Source organism: Lepisma saccharinum, chromosome 24, assembly GCF_977018435.1.
Source record: "Lepisma saccharinum chromosome 24, izLepSacc3.1, whole genome shotgun sequence".
In the NCBI taxonomy this organism is placed as follows: domain Eukaryota; kingdom Metazoa; phylum Arthropoda; class Insecta; order Zygentoma; family Lepismatidae; genus Lepisma; species Lepisma saccharinum.
Genome location: NC_139252.1, coordinates 49,449,070 through 49,464,790, shown reverse-complemented (window position 1 = coordinate 49,464,790; position 15,721 = coordinate 49,449,070). Strand labels below are relative to the sequence as shown.

General features: G+C 38.4%; 1 long non-coding RNA gene across 1 annotated transcript; it reads left to right on the top strand.

The window, feature by feature from the left end:
* Positions 1–302: 302 nt before the first annotated feature.
* LOC145978210 (uncharacterized) lies at positions 303–14,742 on the top strand. Its single transcript, XR_014440657.1, has 4 exons — positions 303–402; positions 7,970–8,110; positions 13,202–13,232; positions 14,630–14,742. It is a non-coding gene; the product is annotated as an uncharacterized LOC145978210 (long non-coding RNA).
* Positions 14,743–15,721: the final 979 nt, after the last annotated feature.

The following is a 15,721-nucleotide window of genomic DNA, read 5'->3' as shown; positions in this document are numbered from 1 at the left end:
GCGGGTGGAGGTTGGGCGTCTTCAGGGGTTCTCCTCTTTTTCTTTATTTCTGTTACTCTCTTTCTTTGATTCATGTTACTCGATAGAATTAACTGTTATTTCCCAACGCAGTTCAATCAGACCCTCCAAAGCAAAAAGATTTAATGCCGGCAGTGCAGTCAGAAACCTTTTTTATGTTGTGCAATAAACGTAGCAGTCCTATGTCACGAGGTCATTATTCTTTTAAAAGATTGAGATTCGAAACAGTCGGAAGTACAGTGATTTACTGATAATAAAACTGAACATTCGAATCCACTTGAACCGTAACGTTTAAAAGTTCAATTTATTTGGTCACCGGAATGAGTAACTTAAAACTATGCCTTGTCATATTTGTTGCGGTGGTCATAGAACAAACTTGCTCTGGTAAGTTATGAAGTTATTGTTATGTTATTGTACTGCGTTCTGAAATTAATAATTTACTTGGCCATATACTGTATTCCCATTCGATCGTTTACGACCCATAGGCTTTTTTTTAATTTCGACATTGGTTTCAAATAAGATTTAATAGCAATGACGCCGATTTTACACACCGGAACTTTTCTTCCCAGGAAGAGAAGATATATAACAGTTGGGCTGAAAAGTTCGTAGGCTGACTCATAGATGGCGTTACTAGAATTAAATCCATGTGATTTTTACTTAGTACTAACCTTCAAAAGATACGTGTATAAATTTCACAGCTGCCGGATAATTAGTTCGTGAGATATAGCATTGTGAGTGAAGCAGCTTTTGTTATTGTGAAAAAATGGATAAAAAATAATTTCGTGTGTTAATAAAGCATTGCTTTTTGGCGAAAAAAAATACTGTTGAAGCCAAGGCTTGGCTTGATAAACATTATTCGGACTCTGCACCAGGAAAATCAACCGTTGAGAAGTGGTTTGCTAAATTTAAACGAGGCGAAATGAGCATCGAAGACGATGCACGCAGTGGACGCCCCAAAGAGGCTGTTACCGACGAAAACATCAAAAAAGTCCACAAAATAATTTTAAATGATCGTAAAGTGAAGTTGATCGAGATAGCTGAGACTTTAAAAATATCAAAGGAACGTGTTGGACATATTGTGCATGAATATTTGAACATGCGAAAGCTGTGTGCAAGATGGGTGCCGCGCGTGCTCACAATCGATCAAAAGCAACAACGTTTTGATGATTCGGAGCAATGTTTAGCGATATTCAACCGTAATAAACACGAATTTTTCCGTCGATATATTACAATGGATGAAACGTGGCTCCATAACTACACTCCAGAGTCCAATCGACAGTCAGCCGAGTGGACTGCACGTGATGAACCGAATCCAAAGCGTGGAAAGACGCAACAGTCGGCTGGCCAGGTTATGGCCAGGCGCGTGCCCAGGATTTTCGTAAGGGGGGGGGGGTTATGAATCCAATACATTTTCCAGTTCACAGGTCAAATTTCTTGTAATAAATTAGATAATTAATATACTTGGATTTTACCCCAATGAACGCAATCAATGTATTTGCTATGGATGCTTCATGTTTTTATTGCATCATATAAAAGCACCTGCTTGAATATTTCCAAATTATTAATATTTTATATTTAATTGCTCAAATATAATTTTTAAACAAAAAATATGTACACTCAACATTGTAACAACATTAAAGAGATTAAGACTACTTGATGTCTTAAAGACAGTAATAAATAAGGTACCACAGTTCAACAATTTAAATTCTGAAATTTAGGCATCGAGGTATCTGTGCGAGTTCTGACAATATGTCATCACAAGTAACTTTTATATCCCGGTGAATGTTCAGAGCAGCTAACCCATTTAATCTTTCTTCGCAAATGGTATTTCGAAGATAGGTCTTCAACGTCTCAAAGTTGAGAATGATTTATCATTTGATGTTGTTGTTACCGGGATTGTACATAATATGCGCAAACGTGTGTTTACCCAGGGAAATATTACTTCACTGCATATATCAATTGCTTCAAGAGCATTTACTGGACGTGTTTGCATTGCTGCAAGATGACGATACCACAGTTTCATTTCAGTGTTAGCGTCGTCGCCTTGTAATCAAGGTGTTCCAGGTTCAATACCCACCCGGTGGAGGCTAATAGTGGTTCGGATCTCACTTTAAACTTTAGGCCCAGTCCCTATTAGCCTTACTGTGCATAAAGTGGATTTAAAACATCAATTCAATCAACATTGTACTTGTTGTGGAGATGGATTTGCTAAATATTGTGTACATTTTTGGCATTGTATTATTATATTATTGGTCAAAACATTTGTTTGACAGTCGATAAACAAATACGAACCCCTTCAGTAATTAACATTTTCTACTACAGTGTCATTAATGTGTCATATTCATTTTCATATTAGGTCTATGAAGAGGAATTGTGTATAATGTTAACGTTATGGAACTGCGAAACCAACTGTTGAAGGGGCCACTCCCCCCTTCCCCTCCGAAGCCCAGTACCGCACCACAGGATCTGTCACTGAGCCCGACAAAATCTTGCCAGACAGTGCTCGAAATAGAAATTCGTAGCCGAAAAGGGAGGGGATATTTGATCGATTTTGGAAATACGATGGGGTACATCCTTGTATGGATCAACATGGAGACAATACAGTAGGTGGAGGATGCTCAATATGAAAATTATTCTAATTGGGGGTATGATTTGTGAAACTTTCTTAACTGGAGGCAGCATCACCTACTTCGACCACTGATGCCAGAAAAGATGCTTTCAGAAAATGAATTTATTACTGCACACGTATATTACTTATTGTATTTGTTGCGTTTGTATAAGAGAAATATTCAGAAGATTTGTAAGGAATATTTACAGTTAATAGGATGCCTATCTAGTCTATCCCGTGTCGTAATACAAATTTTATCCCTTTCCTACAAAATAATAAAACTGATTTTATAATGTGGTTGCATACATATACACTGTATAGTAGCACCAAGCTTTCTGGGACCTCGGAAAATACGTGAACCACAGGCTTCCCCGTGGCTTTAACTAGCGACACTAGTGCCACTGCTCCGACGCCAGGGTTTCAAATGCCTTGGTGGATCTATAAGATAGGTAATATCGTTTTTGGAGGGTTCGTGAACAAAACAAAAAGTAAATGATTGTAAAGTCCATTTTATATTCAGATACGTTAATCGGGACTGGACTTAAAGTTTAAATCGGGATACGTACCACTGTGCAATGCACCTTCACAGGGGATCAAACCCAGGACCTCTTTGATTACACCACCATCGGTGAGGCCCCTGAAATCATTGAGGGAACTTGTTCATCTTCATGTTCTCTCGCCCTGCGAAAGTTTATTGGTGATATAGGGTGACATCCTACACACGTCTTCCAGACATACACACGCGGGCACCCCCCTCCCCTGCACACACACGATTGTATGCTTACAGCACATGCTGTGCCCTCCCAGAAAAACAATTCTAAATCCGTCTATGGATATATCTGCTATCAAATAATGAACGTCACTTAACTCGACAGTTCCTTGACATAATGTTGCAACAAGGTTTGCAATATCTTCTGTTATGCCATCTTGTTGAATATCAAGAGTCTTAAAGTTCGCACGTTTCACTCTCGCAATTCGGATGGAATTCCTCTGAACTTAAATCGACCTTTTCTGACGTTCTATTTGTGGAAGGTGAAGCTTCAACTTCCATTTTTTGTTTCTTTTGGAAATAATCTAATACGTATTTCTCCTCTTTTCTCTATCCATCTTTAGTTCCACGTCAAAAATCTATTACACACGCAGAAACGTAACACACAACACGACCACTTCGACTTGCTACCTTGCAGGCTGCAACTCGCTACAACCCCAGAGAACACCAGGACTTGGGACAAAGATACCGGGCGGTCGAATGTCTGAAACATGCATCCAACTTGGTCCAGCTCAAATTACGTCACCAGTGTTGACAGCAACCAGTAGTGTCAGTAGTGTTGGCAACTGCTAAATTATTTACGCACAAATTCAAGTGAGATCTTTCACACATGTTACAAGAAAATTCAATAAACTGAAGGCTGGAAATTGGTTGAGAAAAAAATATCTAATTTGTAAAGAGCACAAGAGTAAAACGTATAATATTTTGGCATATTAATTGCTTTTATTTTGTTTATGAAACTGACTGGGCCAGTTGCGCTATATAACGCATCCCTCCCTCCCTCCCGGCATGCTATTGTACAAAACATCGCTTGCCTCCTTCATAAAACCATGCCTCGCTACTGCCTGCAACAATGCAACAATTATTATTATTATTATAATTATTGATATTTTGAAATAAATATGCATCCAGGTGCGAAATAAGATTTTGACTTACTTTGCCTACTAATTGTAGTGATTCAAATCTCACAGAACTTTGCTCTGCTGGCATAAATGGTATAAGAAGGGGAAAGAAAGAAAAGGGAAGTTAGCAGCACTGTCGTAACAGGAAAGGGAGGGTCATTCTCCTAAGAGGGTCATCGTGGGTGAAAGAAAGGGGAGGAGGGATTCCTTCAGTTCGCATTCCAAGGGTTGCGGCTCTTTTCTTGACCATACTGAGAAGGAAATTCTACTTCCTTTTCAGTGACTAAGGAATGAATGAATGCTTGTGCATTGCTGTAACTCAACTCCAATATTATCAAAAGTAATTGAAGAAGCAAATACATTTCTCATTGCCAAATGTAAACATTTTACAATATTGGCGATTTATGAAATAAAATGTATTTCTGCTTTGAATTTTTTTAAATGACGAAACCAATGGGGGGGGTTTAACCCCCACCAACCCCCCCCCCCCTGGGCACGCCACTGGTTATGGCATCAGTATTCTGGGATGCGTATGGTATTATATTCATCGATTACCTAAAAAAGGGCCAGACCATCAACAGCGATTATTACATAGCGTTGTTGGAGCGTTTAAAGGATGAAATCACGAAAAAACGGCCCCATTTGAAGAAGAAAAAAGTGCTGTTTCATCAAGACAATGCACCGTGTCACAAATCAATGAAAACGATGGCAAAATTATATGAATTAGACTACGAATTGCTTCCCCATCCACCATATTCTCCAGATCTGGCCCCCAGTGACTTTTTCCTGTTTGCAGACCTTAAAAGAATGCTCGCTGGAAAGAAATTTAGCACTGATGAAGAGGTAATCGCCGAAACTGAGGCCTATTTTGAGGCTAAAGAGAAATCGTACTATAAAAATGGCATCGAAAAATTGTATGACCGCTATAATCGTTGTATCGCCCTCGAAGGCAACTATATTGAATAATAAAATCGAATTTTGTCAAAAAAATATTTTTTTACTATGTTAGCCTACGAACTTTTCAGCCCAACTGTTACATATGTATGTATGTATGTATGTACTATGTGTGTATGTATGTATGTGTGTGTGTGTGTGTGTGTTGTGTTTCCAACCTCTCCAAGCTATTGAGTCGATCGTATAGGATTTTTATATTTGTCATTTTATCCAGGGTTGTCAAAGTTCCAGGAATTTTAAATAAATTCAAGTCCGGTCCAGGGAAGAAAATCAGCAAGTGTAAATGGGTTCTGGACAGTGATCAGAACGCTACATTTTATAAGTAGCTTCGCTACAACTACAGCTACTCTTCCAAAATGTAGCTTCGCTACAGCTACAACTACATTTACCAAAAAGTAGCTCGCTACGCTACTCATGTGCGCTACTCACTACTTCGCTACTTTTGTGCTACTTCTGTATTAATAACTTAAACAACTACATGGCTATTCAAAAGAAGCCCTAGTATGGTAGTTTTACTTACTGAAAAATAGATTCTGTTATTTATTACCATGATTCCCTTCATTCTATAATTTTTATAGCAGTGTTACTTTAGTTAATACATATTTTTAATAAAGTGTTTGAGAATAAAATAACTTTGTAAGTGGCATATCAATTCAAAAAACTATTTCTTACACGTATCCGTGATGTTCTTATTGCCATTTGAAAAAAATATTTATGTGACAGACTTCTTTTTAAAATTAATTGGAAGAATATCACATGTATCGAAATTAACTAGAACATGTTGCACAAAATGGGAATAAGATAAACATGTGATATTTAGCAATTTAATCTTCTTAACTTAAACAGAATGTTATTTGGGGGATGGCGGATATTTTCTCGAACCTTGAGGATAGCTGGGAGATGCTTCTAATGGTATAAATGAGAAACAGTTGGAACAATGCTTTACGTAAGTTTTTCTGTTGGAAATGCTTCCCCGAAAACACAGTGGAAATTGTAATTGTCACCTTGTATTCAAAAGGCCCCAGGTTCGATACCCGGTGGAGGGCACATGGTGGTTCATATCAGTCTCGGTCAGCTGATTTGTGCATAAAGTGGACTCAAAACAAACACTAGGAAAGACTCCTATAGATCGACGACAAGGAAAAAAACCTTGGACGAAAAGTCCCCGCGCAGCTTTCCCTTCTTCCCTTCAACACCGGCCATAAGGAAGCATGGCCCTCTCTCCCCGTCCCCTCCTCGCCGGAGTACGGTGCACAGGAGTCGCGGGTCTGCGCAGGTTGTTTTGCTTGTGGTTCCACTATAGTTGGGGGGATGGGATCCTCCTGCTCCTCCATTCCCCACTCTGCTAATCATTCTTCCCCATTCTCAAAATTAGGCAAAAGTGGCAGAAAACGGCCTTAGATAAGAAAATAACTAAATAAATAATGCATCCTCGTTGCCATGATTAGAAAAAGTTACAGAAAAGGGACGCAAAAGTAGGAAAAATACATAAATTTGAAAACTGTGTATTTTAACAAAAAAAAGTCATTTCTGCAGGAAAGTCAATAACTTGTACGTTCTTTTTACAATATGATAAAAATATATTGAGGAAACTGATGTGTAAACCCGAGTGTTCTAAACATATTGTAATTTTGAAATTTGCGAACAAATATCATGACCAAAATAATTGTAATTCCAGAAACACTATCGTTCTTGTAACAATAATTTCTTGCCAGTGTGATCCTGTACACTGACAATGATCAATGCTGTTAACGAATTGAAACATTGATTGCTGGCACTATTGTTTTGTCAGATTAGTAGAAAATGGATCGCCCGTTTTTGCACTGTAAGTTGGGTTTTACACAGTAATTATCGATATTTTGCTGTCTGTTACGCCATCGATATCCACAGGATTTGTTCCAGGGGTGGCATAAACGGGGCATTTTTTCCTGGCGGTGTATCAAATGAGGCATGATTCTCCCCAAAATAGCGATGCAGCTAAAATAAATGCCTATTAGCCGGAATATATTCATATATGCCAGTTAGTTATCTGGATATTAGAATTATTCAGATGCTAATGAAATAAATTATGCAGATATTTATAATCTGCGATATAAAGATATTTATAATCTAGATTATCTGTATTTGCATGTAATGGACTTTGTCTTTTTGAGTCTCTTGCAAAAGTAAGCAATATTGTCATTTATTTTTGACGCCATTGCCACATTCAAAAATTACCTCAAAATGCTGAGAAAAAATGTAGCTGTAGTGAAATTTTCGCTACAACTACAGGAATTTTGTAGCTTCGCTACCGCTACAACTACAATTTAAAAAATGTAATGCCGTTACAGTTACCGCTACAAATTTTGTATCTAGCTACAGTAGCGACGCTACAAGTAGCGCGCTACTTCCGACCACTGGTTCTGGACCATAAAGAACCTTTTTATCTGTGAAGTATTTCAATTCGGTCCAGGAACCTTTTTCCTGCTGAATTTAAATTCTGTCCAGGAACATTATTTTTCGGATCAATTTAAATACGGTTCAGGAACCATTTTTCAATTGCACAATACGAAATTTGTGCCGAATTTAAATTGTGCGAGAAAAAAGATTCCGTTGCAGCGGAACCCAATAGAACCGATTAGAATTTATGAATTCCTGGACTTTTACCAACACTGATTTTATCATGAACAATACAACTGGGACAGAATATAATAATCATAATGTTTCTTATATTTTTAGCTGAAGCGGGCTCGAATGAAACACGAAGCTCAACGGAAAGAGAGAAGCAAATACAGTATGACCAGTGCCTCAGTTTCTTCTCCGCCTTTGTTCTGGTTTCTTTCGAGATACTGGCTTTATTTACAGACATCGTCATCCTCGGTAACAGTAAAACGATTATTTGTTATTAATTAAATTAGTGATAAACAGGCTGATGATTTGCTCTAAAGCGTCTTTTATCTTCCTTGGTCAGAAAATTTAGGCTTTTAAGCAGTGGCGTGCCCAGGATTATCGAAAAGGAGGGATTACATGTACTTTTTTCGTACTCAGTCCTCATTTGCATTTGACGTTCTTTTCTTTATGATTACAGGACCAAATGGGGATATGACCCCCACAAACGCCCCTTGGGTACGTCACTGCTTCCGGCCATGCCTGAGAGAAGTATATGAGTTTTATTAGTGCGTTTGTGCTTATTTTACTCGTAAGTACTTACTTTGAAGATAATTGCCTTTCTTGAGTGCCTAAAATGAGAAAATAAGGTGAATTTCTATATACTCTTGTTCAGTAGCTGCGATTGGGTACCAATGACGACAGTTTACTTTCTCTTGGTATTGGTAGACAAGACGACGCATTAAGATGCCATAGTGCGTTGGCAAAAGGCGGTAAAAAGTGGAGGACAACTGCTCATCTAATCGCCGCCACTGTTCTGGTTAGATATCAAATGTATTTTATTTATTTTGACCATGTCCGTTAATTTATCACACTTAGTCCTATAACATGGTGCATATGTTGATAATAGTCAGGGTTCATTGTGGTAGAGGGCCTGAACGTCCGGAAGAGCGTAGTGGTATACCCTATAACCCACGACGCCAGTGGCTCCGGGTTCGAATCCAAACCTGGGCATGGGCGTTCTCTGAGTGTCCCTTCATCAATTTCATCATACCATCACTCATCCTTATCGTCGCGATTAGCCAAAAGTGGCAGAAAAGCGACGTTAATAACAAAATTCAAATCGATTTATAAACACCCGTCTTCCTCGTTTTTGAGAATTTTTTTAAGTCCACTTTATGCACAGATAGGCTAATCAGGACTGGACCTACAGTTTAAAGTGTGATCCGAACTACTATGTGCCTCCACTGGTTATCGAACCCGCGACCCCTTGATCACAAGGCGACGACGCTGCCACTACGCCATCAGGGAGGCGCTCTCTCGTTCTCGTCTGTCACGTCTTGAGTTTCGAAATTTGTAGCATGAACAGTATATACAACGTTTTAAAGCACATAGCTATACTTTCACAGAGCATAGAGGTGCATTAAGGCAAATAATTTCTCGTGATAAGCAGGGACGGCGCCAGAAATTTTCGACCGGGTGGGCAGAAGCTCCTTATTGATAGATTAGGGTGGGCAGTATAAATGTAAGACCATGTATGTGTACGTAAGACGTATGTATCCCCCTCTCTTTTACACTCCCGATTTTCCTCTTACTTCTTTTCCCTTTCCTTGTTTTCCTCTTTATTCTTTTCTAATCTATTCTCCCATCTTGTTCCATTTACTTTCGTTTTGTCTCTGATGGACACAATTATTTCAAGGAAGTGTTTACACATGATCAGCCATACCCCAGCCATACATTCTAATCGTAATCACATTCTTTCATGCATGTTAATACAGTGAAATAAATGTGAATTAGGTTTAAGCTTGTGTTGCAAATACAAGGCACATACTTCATTTTATGTATTCGGCGACAATGATAGAAAGTGCGATGGAAGATAATCGTGAAGTTACTCGTAATTTAAATGCATGTTCCTGAGCATAGTATTTTCATCGTATGAGTTTTTGACTGAAAGAGTTTCTTACTCCTTGGGGATCACTTTTCTTAGCGAAGGTTTGTACAACTGACAAATCTATCTGAATGTTTGTAGTAGCAGCGATTGGATGCCAACATTTGAGGGGCAAGGACAATATATTTTTTCTTGGTAGAAAAGGCCATAGTGCAGGGGCAAAAAGTGGCAACATTTGGCGAAAGAACTGCATCCCCCACTTCCCGGTTCTCCTAATCCTAATGTTTGGATTAAAATGAACGTCTTATTAGGAATGATTTAAAACACACGCGGAAATCAAATTCTTTGTTCACTGTCCATGAAGTATTCCTAGACTAATGAAAAGCTATTTTGACAGAATATCACTCACAAACAAGTAAGATCGAAAAATCTTTTCAGAATTGAAGAGATTATTAGCTAAGTTAATAACGGCGAACCCGATTTTTTTCATTGAAATTTGGGGACTTGGCCCCTCCCAACCTCGTTTTTCTCACTTGGGCTTTCTAAATTGTACACGGTCGCGTGCTCCGATGTTTTTGTTTTCAAACAAAAGTTATCCGAAGTAGATTGCTCAAATAGTGACAGAGATATAACGTTTTTCTGAAATAAGTGTAAAAATTTAAAAATCACGCGCAAAGGCCGCGGCGAGAGAGGGGTTACTTTCGAAAACCGGCTCGGCTGTTTAAAGGTTAAATATAAAAAATCAACCACAACTTACTCTTCCAAAAATGGAGTTGCATTAGTTCATATCTCTTAGAAAGTTGAGATGGTAGTTTCAATTGCACAGCGTTTCATTAGTGGATCAAGTCAAGGCAGCTAATTCAGTGAACAATGACGTTGTTTTCCGAAAGTCTCAAATATTTGTCTCAGGCCATCTGTCCCCATCCGGGGCAAGATCAATCCAATCTTTTCCATCCTTACCGATTTCCTTTAGGTCCATCTCAACATTATCTCTCCATCCTCGTCTTGGCCTTCCTACTGGTCTCTTACCATCAGGTTTCCCAACAAGAATCCTGTAAACTATTCTTTTCTCTGCCATTCGTGTCACATGGCCTACCCATCTAAGTCTTCTTGATTAAATTATTCTCATAATAATAATAATTAAAAAGTCAAAATAATGTATTGTGTTGCCAGAGGAAGTAACGCTAAGATGAGGTTTTTATTTGTTTATTTGGAGATTTATTAACCATACCCAGGCCGGGATTTATATACGTATGTGGAGGCCCGGAGCTGCAGTCCAAGTTCACCCTAAATTCTGATTTAATCTTGATCATACCCTGCATAATTTTGAGCCTTCTAAGCCTACTAGCTGCTTTTAATCATGGAAGTATTCATTTGATCACAGTTTTTGTTTCAATAGCTCTAGTAATTGCTTTCACTTTCTAATGACAAAATTGGCTTTTTATGGGTTGATAATATTTGAATATTTCTAGCATAGATAATATTCACAAGTAAAATATACATGTTATGAACACCAGAATACACTTATTTATCGAATTATTCATATATCTCCAAGTATATGTACTTATTGAATTTGATCGGGTGGGCACAGGAATTTTTGGGTGGGCGCTTGCCCACCCGTGCCCACCCCTGGCGCCGTCCCTGGTGATAAGGTTGTGTTTTTTTTTTTTTATTTGACGCACCGTTTTCATGTCATGAGCCCTAGAAAAGCAGAATTTTGTCCTGAATTACAAGTATATGCAAGTACACAGCGTCGCAGCACATGATCACAATAGCCACTAATGGATTGACTTTGTACCATAATTAATATAAACAAAATGCACGACTGTCTCTAAACAATCTAGTAAATATCCGCTTGGTATGTCTGGAGGTCACACAATATATTTTTCAAGTATCACACCAAAGTCTCGGTTTCGTCTCGATTTTACAAAAGTCCGTATTCTTCTCGGTTCGTCTCGACAAGTTTAGAAGATTTTCATCTCATCCCTTGTTACGTACCCGCACATGTAAACCTTATGGCAAATGATTGAAATAGGAATCATAGATGGCAGCACGCGGAAGAAATATTAGGATCGCAGATTATAGTAACAATGCACATGCGAATTGAATGAAAACGCTTGGGAGAACTGAAATTAATTGTGCTTACATAAATTTATGAACTGAGATAAACAATGGAGATGGATAAAGGCGAGATAAAGAAATCATCGACACGTGCAGCATATGTGATTATATGTAAAGATTAATGAAGTTAAAAAGCGATTACAATTTGTTATCTCTACCGTGTTAGTAGGAACGAGCTTTTCTACTAGACATTTTTTGGTTGTTTTCGCCGGTGTGGCGCATCTATTGCTGGTCGAGCGCGGGACAGGCAGTAGAAAAAAAACCCTTCCTCTGCTTGTATCAAGCCATCGTGCAGAAAAAATATTGGATAAAACCTAAAAAGAGGGGAAACATAGCAGGGAAGATACGGGAATCAATCCAATGTTTAATAAATGAAGGAATATTGATATATGTCATAATCAAGAGAAAACGAGGAATATGAGAAGAGGAAAATCAAAAAGAAAGTAGTAGCGACAAATCAACAACAGAAGAAGAAGAAAAACGTAGAAGATCTTATCGTAGAAAGAAAAGGAAATGGAAGAGTAGTGAAGAGGGAAGCGACAACGGAAGATTGTTAGATACATTGGATAGAAGCTACGCAGAGATGGGAAATTACAGAACAAGAATACCGCGGCCAAATGAGCTGCAACATTTACCTAAGTTTAATGGCAATATATCTGACAAATATATCCCTTAGAAGAATAAGTATAGACAGATAGAAGAAGAAGTCTATTAACCAGTTGATGGAAGAAGAAGTTTATTAACCAATTGATAGAAGAAGAAGCCTATTAACTAATTGATAGAAGAAGAAGTCTATTAACCAATTGATAGAAGAAGAGATATATTAACCAATTGATAGAAGAAGAAGCCTATTAACTAATAGACGAATCACCTGATCAATTGATAGAAGATGAAGCCTATTAACTAATAGAAGAAGAAGCCTATCACGTATCCATGAAGGGAATAGAAGAAGAAGCTTTCTAATATATATATGCAATATAAAAGGAAATATTTGTTGTCAATAACAAATCGGTAGCTTATATACTACCATGTATATAAATCTAATGTAACACCAAAATTAAGAATATACGGTGCATTGTACCTTCTGTAGTAGGTTAAACAAGTTGTTTCCTTTGTTTCTCCTATAATAAGTTATCAATCAGTTTTAGTTGCCCTGAGAATCTCATGTTTTACCCTGGCCTAAGCCGAACTGGTGTTACCCTCTCTGGGACGTGGCACCCTTCCTGTTTAAGAACGCTTCGGTCTCGTCTCGAATTGATGAATTGTGGTTCATAATAAAAAAAGTTTAGCCGTGCGATACATTCAACTTCTGGTAGCGAATTATTTTAACATAAAACTATAAATTATTTTTTCAGTTACCGGCATCTGGTTTCTACCTGGCAATTGGTAAGTGGAATATGTAATACATTAATTATTTTTTTAGGTCTGTCGCAGGCCCGTAGCCAGGCAGGGGCCAGGGGGGCTGAGCTCCCCCTGGAACTACCGCCAGCCCCCCTGGCACTGAGGTCAGCTCTTGACATTAGGTAAAACAATTTTGTTTAATTTGTTTGCAGTGAAAAGTGAAAATGTAGACAGCAGATATTAGTTTGCTCACAACTTTGTTGAAGGATAAATTCAGGAACATGAACAGCAGCTATTACATTCGTTCATCTTATTTATAAGAAGAAGTCTTAAGTAGCGGCAACTATTTAGGAGATTCTCTTCTCTAGACTTCAGAAAGTTTCTTCACAGGGGAGCTTCTTTATCTGTACCTTTGTTGCACCCGTTGCGATCCCCCATTTATACAGAAATCTGTGACTTTGATGTCATTATGCAAATTCACTCCGCATCTGCGGCGTCAAAGGTTAACAGCTCCCCAAGTTTTGGGAATGAAGGGGAGTTTTATTGTTTCGGCCGGGGAGTGGAATGCACAGTAGGCACTATAATTGATATCATGAAATGTAGTATGGAGTGTGTAGTAAGGGATGATTTCAGCAGCAGCCAATTAACACTTCAAGTGATATTTTAAAGGATATAGAAAAATGTAGTATTTGTGTGATATTTCTAAACTTTATGTAACTTAATGACCCCCACACATAATTTACCTTAATTTAACACTGTTAAACTTTTGAAAAATTAACTTCATTTACAAAGGACCCCCCTGATAACCCGTGAGGGCCCCCCACCTAGAGATCAATTCTGGCTACGGGCCTGGCTCTGTCGTATCGAAGGTGGTATGAGTGTCATAACCCCTTTTGAACTACAAGGTGTCCCATAAGTCTGGAACCATAGGAGAAGAACAAAACAAGTTAATGTTAGGAACTTATTATTGTACAACACAGTTAAAGAATGTGTTCAAAGTTCGAAGTGCCCAGCAGCAAAATAACTTGGATTCGCTCCTCTTTAGTCAGTGCCATGGTTTACCTGTTACAGAAAAAAGGGTAATATGACAAATACCTATGGTTGCAGACTTATGGGACGCCCGGTACATTTTTCTCTGCAGAAAATCGAGCAATATAATTATCTCGCTCTATTTCCCTATTTATAATTCCGACGAGCAATTGTTTTTAGAATATTCTAGATATCGAGAAAAAAAGGTGCCTGACAAGAAACTGGAGAAACTGACGAAATTAGCAGTTTCCAAATTTTATAGGCAAAAAGAAAACCTATTTCTAATTAATAGCTACGAAGTAAGACGCATGATTTATATTTTGAGGTCAAATAACTGTACAATTGTGTATAACTGTGCAAAATGTAAGTATTCTATCAGCGAGTGATGTGTATACTTTCCTTTTTAATTGCAGGATTGTGGAGGGAGAGGGAATGCCCAAATTTTCAGGATAAAGATCAACTGGAGTTAGACAAGGAAGCAGAAAACTGTCACTAATTAATGTTGTAAATAAAATGTTTGTTCCAGTTGTGTGTTTGTATTTATTGATACACCAATTTTGTAGATTGGGTATTGGTATCTGTCTTATTTTGTATCGCTTCTCTGCATGGGCATCGGGAAGGGGTCGATCGAAGCAGACCCCACCTAGAAATTGACGTCGCTCGAGTTACAAAAGCAGAAAACAAGTTATATTTGCTGTTTCAATAATGGAAATAGAGTTCCGTTAGTATTCCCACAGCCATTTATTTTTGCTGTCGGACATAAGCGTAACTTGGCGGGGGCAAGAAGGTCATTTGCCCCCTCAAAATTTTCAGGTTTGTTAAAATTTATAAGTTGAGGATTCTTTTGTTAACACCCTGAGACCTGAGGAGTAATAAATAATATTTATGATTTCGCAAATGTAACGGTTGTTTAGCAAATATTCGTGGACACTATTTTTATGGGCTGAAAGTCTTTTCACAAAAAGCCACAAGTTCGTACCTGCCCTCTCAAAGTTAAGTCCCAAGTTACTAAAGTTTTAAAATCAAAAACATGCTATGGAAACCAGTGGCGGCTGGCCAAGTGCAACAAGTGCAGATGTTTTCACCTAATTTTCAAATTAATATTGACATTTTTCATTTGCTGGTTAAATTAAACTATTTCCCAGCAGAACGCACACGATAATACTCAAATAATAAGCCGCTCGACGCTACGCACGTGAAGAGTTCGTCGTAGCATAAACAAACCAAGAGCCAGCCAAGAGCAGACGCCACCAGGTTGCGGAAAACTTAAGCCGGTTGTCATGGCAACGGTGACGTCACCTAGCGTTGGAATTGAACGGGTGTCGCCATCTAGGTGCAGCAGTTCTCTCGTCGACAGAAAACATTGCACCCAGTGGTTGTGGCTAAATCGTTGCGTTCTCGCGAGATCTTGTTCCGCGTGTGTGTTTCGCGTTCCCTATCGTGTGTTGTGTTCATGTATTGAGCTGTGGTTTGTACAATGAACCCAGTAAATGACTTAGTGTGTA